The 6561-nt window shown below is 39.5% G+C and overlaps 1 non-coding gene across 1 annotated transcript; it reads left to right on the forward strand.

Moving 5' to 3' along the window:
* Positions 1 to 4671: 4671 nt before the first annotated feature.
* Positions 4672 to 4862, forward strand: LOC118667822. The gene has a single exon (XR_004971406.1). It is a non-coding gene; the product is annotated as a U2 spliceosomal RNA (small nuclear RNA).
* Positions 4863 to 6561: the final 1699 nt, after the last annotated feature.

Here is a 6561-nt window from a genome sequence, read left to right on the forward strand (position 1 = left end):
TAAAAAGGCTTTAATACAAATACTCATTGACTCTGATAAGAAGCAATCTTCTTTTTTGGTCCTCCATACCTAAGGAAACAGAGAGGTAAGTAAACAGTGACAAAAAGCAATTGGTATCAATGTCCTGCCAAGATCTGGCAAATTAGTCCAATTGGCCTTTTTCATTTCTGAAATAAGCTAATTGTGCAAAACCTTTCTGAAGGACTTCTTGTCATGCTGTGGACTGTAATTTCCACTGCTGCTACATTTCTTGAGGCTCCAAAATTGCTCCACCATTGGCCATGCCATTAGAGTATATCCATTAAGCTCAGTGAATGGTAGTTGATCTGTGCCAGTTAGTGTCTGGGAGTGTTTGTATGTGCCAACATCTAATTGAAAAGTATTCGGTCCCATGCTTGTACTTCAAATGTTTCAGCTCTGTGGGCATATAAAATTAAAAGAATAACACTGCTGGGCTCTTGGACTAAAAATGCATTTGAATGGAGAAGCCAGGTGAAACACAGATAATTCAAATAGTGGTAAATTAGGACTTTGCAACCTTTTTGCTATGGAAGGCTTGCTGTGAGAGGACCAATACAGAGTGAGAAAATGCATCCATTGGTCAGAGTCTATTGGAGTAATAAAAACAATGTTACAGCAACTCAATATCAGATCCAGAAGTAGTGTGATCTATCTATCTATCTATCTATCTATCTATCTATCTATCTATCTATCTATCTATCTATCTATCTATCCATCCACCTAGCTACCTATTTACCTGACCTACCTATCTACCTACCCACATTTTTAATATATGGGGAAATATTTAATGGCTCTACATCTACCAGCGCATCTCCAGGGAGAGGACATAGGGGAGACAAACTGACCTGTTAAGGAAGTAGAGTTCCAGCGTGAGGTGACTCTAAGACTGTAATGGAACTTGAAGGAATATAGTAGTCACATTTTGACTCAAGAAGTCATCCAAACTGAATTTCCAAACCCTAAGTACTTATAATGCAGCAAATGTTTTCTGAACTCTGTGTGAAGTTTTTTTTTTCAATCTTTGTTGTTGAAAGTATTACATATGTCCCCCTTTTTCACCCATTGACCTCCTCTAGCCCACCCTCCACCCCCCACCCCAGGCCTTCATCACCCTATTGTCTGTGTCCATGGCTTACACATATAAGCATTCCAGTTCTTTGGTTGATCTCAAATGCTACTATTTATAGGTTTTGATACTTCTGACTCATCAACTGTGATTCTATTGCTTGGTTTTCCATGAATATCTGTGTACCTTCCAGACCCACCGCTTGTGCACATAAACATGGAAAGTTCGTACCATCTTCCTGTTGGAGTATGAGGGCCAAATCAAGAATAATTCTGCCCTGATTTTAGGAACTATGTCCAGAATGGCACGATTTTCTCTTAGTGAATTTAAATAATTAAGAAAGGCAAGTTCCCACAGTTTGAATCTGCTATCGAACATACGGTTAATATTAAACAATTCACAGGCAACAGTTTGCAATCTTGTGAGCCTCACAGTCCACATCAGAAATTTGGGCCTAATAGCTCTAGTCCACCATATCATATAGATTATGCTGACAGTGAAATTAGATAATGCTTTTTTTTATAGTACTTTCCTGTCTCTGAATTAGTTGTATAAAGCCATATATAAATAGCAACTTGCATCTTTTGTTTTTTTTTTGTTTTAAATTTGACCACGTGCTTTGATGTCAGATAATTCTGTCAGCAATGTATACCTGTGAGACCTTGAATCTCTTAGAATCTCCTTTATCTCATAAGTAAAACACGAATAATAGTAATTATATTGAAGGGTTGTTAGAATCATTAAATAAGGTTTTCTCTGTGTACCTATATGATATATATATATATATATATATATATATATATATATAGAGAGAGAGAGAGAGAGAGAGAGAGAGAGAGATGTAGAGCCATTAAATATTTCCCCATATATTAAAAATGTGGGTAGGTAGATAGGTAGGTCAGGTAAATAGGTAGCTAAGTGATAGATAGATAGATAGATAGATAGATAGATAGATAGATGATAGATAGATAGATAGATAGATAGATAGATAGATCACACTACTTCTGGATCTGATATTGAGTTGCTGTAACATTGTTTTTATTACTCCAATAGACTCTGACCAATGGATGCATTTTCTCACTCTGTATTGGTCCTCTCACAGCAAGCCTTCCATAGCAAGCCTTCTACACACATATACTTTATACAGTAGGCAGTATGTGCTTAATAAATAGTAACTATTGCTAATTTAGTTATATGAGTAATATTATAAACATTTAAGGTAACAATGTGTTTAAAGAAAATATACGTTCTTTAATGGTTCAGGAAATAAAATATTTCTTATCTTTGGAAAGAAGTTTATGACTTACCATATATTATTCAGAAAACTGGTAGTTATAAAGATACATCAAAAGGTAGAACTCTTAGACCAGCTGGCATAGCTCAGTGGTTGAACATCGACCTATGAACCAAGAGGTCATGGTTGGATTTCCAGTGAGGTACATGGCCAGGTTGCAGGCGCACCCCAGCGTGGGGCATGCAGGAGCCAATCAATCGATGATTCTTTCTCATTATTGATGTTTTTAATCTTTCTCTCCCTCTCCCTTCCTCTCTTACATCAATAAAAATATATTTTTTTTAAAAAAGTCAACACTCTTAAAAAATAGTGTCACCTACATTGCAAGCAATTGGATCAGAAACCTGGAGATAATGTTAGTCATCTTTTCATCCTGGAAAACAGATTCAAAAAGCCTAAATTTCTACTCCTAGTGAGGCAAGCGTGGTCCCCATCAGAAATATGAGCCTCCCCTATGAGAGTAACTGCACACTTCCAATTTTCCTTTCCATTTCCTCCCGTCCTTGTGAACCCATTGGCCTGCCAGTTAGTAAGAAAGCTCAAGTATAAGAATCCACAAAAAATGGCTCAAATCCCTTCACATAAAGCTCTCGAGATTTACTTGGAGATGAAGATAACCACAGAATGAGGACAACATTTTGAAGTTTCTCAAGCCAAAACTGTGCACAGAAAGGACTGATTGTGAAGGTATTCTAAACGTCCCCTCTCAAGTTTCCTCTTTGAAGGAAAAGAAACTATATCTAGGCTGTGGCTTCAGAAAGCCCAAGAGTTTTCTTGCATTGCAAAGCCTCCTCCAAGAAGCACGTCTGAGCCGTGGCTGTCTGTATTGCAAGGTGGTGCCTCTGACTTTAAATGTGGAGTGTATCCAGTGTTGGATGAATTTCGTCATTAATTCTGCCCCTTTGAAATGTAGGAGAAGTCTAAAGTAACAGCATCGTATATGTCCCCTAGAGAAAGAACCCTGCCTGTACAATTGCCTCATAGAAGCTTTCTATTGGCCTTTGCGAATCTGCTGCCCTGGGGAATAAAACAGAGTAATCGCTGAAAGGATTTTGGAGTGAGACTGCTTAAGTATCCTGGGAATTACTGCTGGGTCCCCTCCAGTCTGCACTTGATCTCTATTACCCATTTCTGACCTTGAGCAAGCCACTTAACCTTTCTGTAATTCAGCTTTCTCAGCTGTAGAACAGGCCTCATAATATTTGTAACTTAACTCCCCCAATGGAATGTTGTAGAGACGAGAGAAGCAATGTTTCTGAGCTGCTGGAGGTCTGGGGTGAAAGTGTGCTGAAGCATGGAGCACACAGCTAAGTCCCGATCTGCCTTGTGCGTAGCGGAGCATGGATACTGGCCTTGTGATGTGGACCCAGTGCAGACAGCATCTGAACAGCAGTGTATTCCAGCCCCTAACGACTGTGTGTAGGCCGACCAAGCAGTTCCAATGCCCTGGGCTTCTGCAACTCACTACTTGGGTCTGCACTCTCTTCCTAGCCTAAGTTGGCTCAGACTACTCTTACCATATCTGCATCCCTCTGTCAGATATTGTCCTTCACTTTTAAAGTATCAAACACCCTTCTCCTTTCATTCTTTGCTTTTGACACCATTTTATTATACAGATGTCCCCTGATATTAAAAAAAGATTAAGTGCTGTTAAGTAAATGCACCTTTAAATGTCACTTAAAAATGTAAACTCAGAAGCAAGAATGAGGGAAATCAATGGGATTAAATAGTATTAAAGGTCAATGCTATTTAACCCACATTATGTTAGTTTGATCCTCAGAAAAAATGTTAATGACAATCACTAGATCAAGTTAGGAAGTTATTTTAATGCTAATGCCTGTTTATAGGCTTTTAGGATAAAGGTATATTTGTTGGCTTCCTGTCTTAGTAACTTCCTGGGATAGTCGTATTTGAAATCTTGTTAATCAACAGTAACCATCGTATCTAACTCTCTTTAGCACACAGCATTGCCTCCCTCTTGCTTGCTTTCATCCCAACATAAACACATAGACATGCTCATGGAAAGAGTTATTATCCAAGGTCAGGTTATTGAAATTGAACATGTCAAGATGTAGATGCCAGGGCCTTGCCAGAAATCCCAGTGGTTAGAGCATTGGCCTATGCACTGAAGGGTCACAGATTCAATCCCCAGCCTTGATCAGGCACATGCAAGAGACAGCCAATTGATGTGTCTCTCTCACCTCTCTGTCTCTCTGTCTCTCTCTTTCTCTCTCTCCTTCCTTCCATCCATCTCTCCCTTCATTCCACTCTCTCTAAAAATCAATGGGGGATCGCTTCTCGGCCTTTTGGCTAAGATCAAGTGTAGTATCTGTTCTTATCAGTTTAAAAATCAATGGGAAAAAATATCCTCAGGTGAGGATTAACAAAAGAAAAAAAATGTGGATGCCAAGAAGTATCATTGCTGGGAGGCCTGCCCTTACTGGCTTTCTCACTGGTCCTAAAATTCCCAGATAACTCATTCCCTTAGGTAAGAAATTGAAGATTGTCAAGATGCAAATATTTATAAATTTGTCTATATGTGTGAATATTTCGGACATCAAAGGAAGCAAAATGATACGGGCCAGCTTTGATAAAGGGGAGCAGGAGACATGTGCCTGTTGATTGGGATGACACTAAGCTGGGGATGTCAGAGGGTGCATATGTGTAGAAGAGGGGCTCTGGGAAATAAATTAACAACAAGACAGCACTGGGTATACAAAAATGATGATGGAAGCCCAAAGGCACGTTGGGGAGTTCTAACACCATGGTGATAGGGCTCAATATTATGTCACATGTGCAAGTTAAGGAAGTAAAAATGTTCTATATGTTAAAGAGATGACTCAAAGGGTCTTAACTTATTTCAAACTAGAGGCCCTCAGCCTGGTCTGCCGGATGGGGCCAAAACCAGCTCTCTGACATCCCCTGAGGGGTCCCGGATTGCAAGAGGGCACAGGCCAACCCGAGGGATCCCACTGGTGCATGATCAGGCCGGAGAGGGACACGGGAGAGTGGCCAGTCAGGGAAGGGCTCTAGGGTGTGTCCAGCCTGTCTCACTCAGTCCCAATCGGCCAGACCCCAACAGCAAGCTAACCTACTGGTTGAGCGTCTGCACCCTAGTGGCCAGTGCATGTCATAGCGACTGGTGACCAGTTGACTGTCTTGCTCCCTGGTGGTCAGTGCACATTATAGCAAGCGGTTGAGCAGCCTTAGCATATCATTAGCATATTATGCTTTGATTGGTTGAATGGACGACTGGATGACTAGACATTTAGCATATTAGGCTTTTATTATATAGGATAGCTGGAGGAGTTATTTGCATGGGCTATTAGCATTATTCCATAAGGTCACAGGAAGCAGAGCCAGGATCAATAGTTGAGTCTTCCTTATGATCATCAATTTCTTCCCACATCAGAATTTTTTAATTTAAAAATTGCCTTTTTATTTAAGCAAATATTTGTTGATTAAATTTGTTTTGTCTTTATAAACCTATTCTAAGTGCAGTTTTTGCTAAATAAATCAATGCAAATATTTGTTAGGACTTAAATTTGTTAACAGCACAGGTTTCAAAGTAGTTTCATGTTTGTTCCATGTCAGACTTTCAAAACTTTGGCTTTTCAAATACCACCTTCATGGTTTTTGTCCTAGCAGAAATGAAAAAAAAAATTCACTTACTGAAAGGAAAAAGTTGCCCTGGCCAGTTGCACGGTGGTTAGAGAGTCAGCCCGCTGACTGAAGGGTCACTGTTTCAATTCTAGGTCAAGGGCAAGTACCTTGGTTGCAAGTTCAATCCCCAGCCCTGATTGGGGCATGTGGGAGGCAACCAATCTCTCTCTCTCTCTCTCTCTCTCTCTCTCTCTCTCTCTTTCTCTCTCTCTCTCTCTTCTCCTCCTTCTTACATCTCCCCCTCTCCCCTCCCTTCTACTCTCTCTCTAAAAAAAAAAAGAATGGAAAAAATATCCTCACTCCTTGGGTGAGGATTTAAAAAAAAATGAACCACACATATAATTGTAATAAAAATAAACCAAATATATGTTTTGTGTGCTAGAATTTTGAACATTGGATTGCTCTCTTTTTGTTAAAATGGGTTATTAGCAGATATTAGAGAATTAATAAAGACATACAACCTCAAATTAATACTATTTTTTCCTGTAGCTAATCAGAAGGATTGTAAGTAAATTAA

The sequence above is a fragment of the Myotis myotis genome, unplaced genomic scaffold, assembly GCF_014108235.1.
Source record: "Myotis myotis isolate mMyoMyo1 unplaced genomic scaffold, mMyoMyo1.p scaffold_m19_p_12, whole genome shotgun sequence".
In the NCBI taxonomy this organism is placed as follows: domain Eukaryota; kingdom Metazoa; phylum Chordata; class Mammalia; order Chiroptera; family Vespertilionidae; genus Myotis; species Myotis myotis.